This window comes from Conger conger, chromosome 17, assembly GCF_963514075.1.
Source record: "Conger conger chromosome 17, fConCon1.1, whole genome shotgun sequence".
Lineage (NCBI taxonomy): Eukaryota > Metazoa > Chordata > Actinopteri > Anguilliformes > Congridae > Conger > Conger conger.
In genome coordinates, this window is record NC_083776.1 from 40324583 (window position 1) to 40324940 (window position 358).

General features: G+C 43.9%; 1 non-coding gene across 1 annotated transcript; it reads left to right on the plus strand.

The window, feature by feature from the left end:
* LOC133117263 (U6 spliceosomal RNA) lies at positions 1-107 on the plus strand. Its single transcript, XR_009706049.1, has one exon. It is a non-coding gene; the product is annotated as a U6 spliceosomal RNA (small nuclear RNA).
* The last annotated feature ends 251 nt before the right edge of the window (positions 108-358 follow it).

Consider the following 358-nt stretch of genomic DNA (forward strand, 5'->3'; position numbering starts at 1 on the left):
GTGCTCGCTCCGGCAGCACATATACTAAAATTGGAACGATACAGAGAAGATTAGCATGGCCCCTGCGCAAGGATGACACGCAAATTCGTGAAGCGTTCCATATTTTTAACCTTACCTGCGCACCAGTTGATATTTTCATGCCTAACCTGAGCTCTGGGTAACATTTTTTGTGAAGCGGTGCATATTTTGTGCCTTGCCTGAGGTCCAGGTAACATTTATTGGTGATTCTGTGCCTTACCTGAGCTCCAGGGTAACATGTTTTGTGATTTTTGTAAAACAGAAAGTTCTATTTTCATTTATACAAGCTGCTGTCCGGGTGTACCTAATAAAGTGGTCACCGAGTGTCCACTAACTCTGC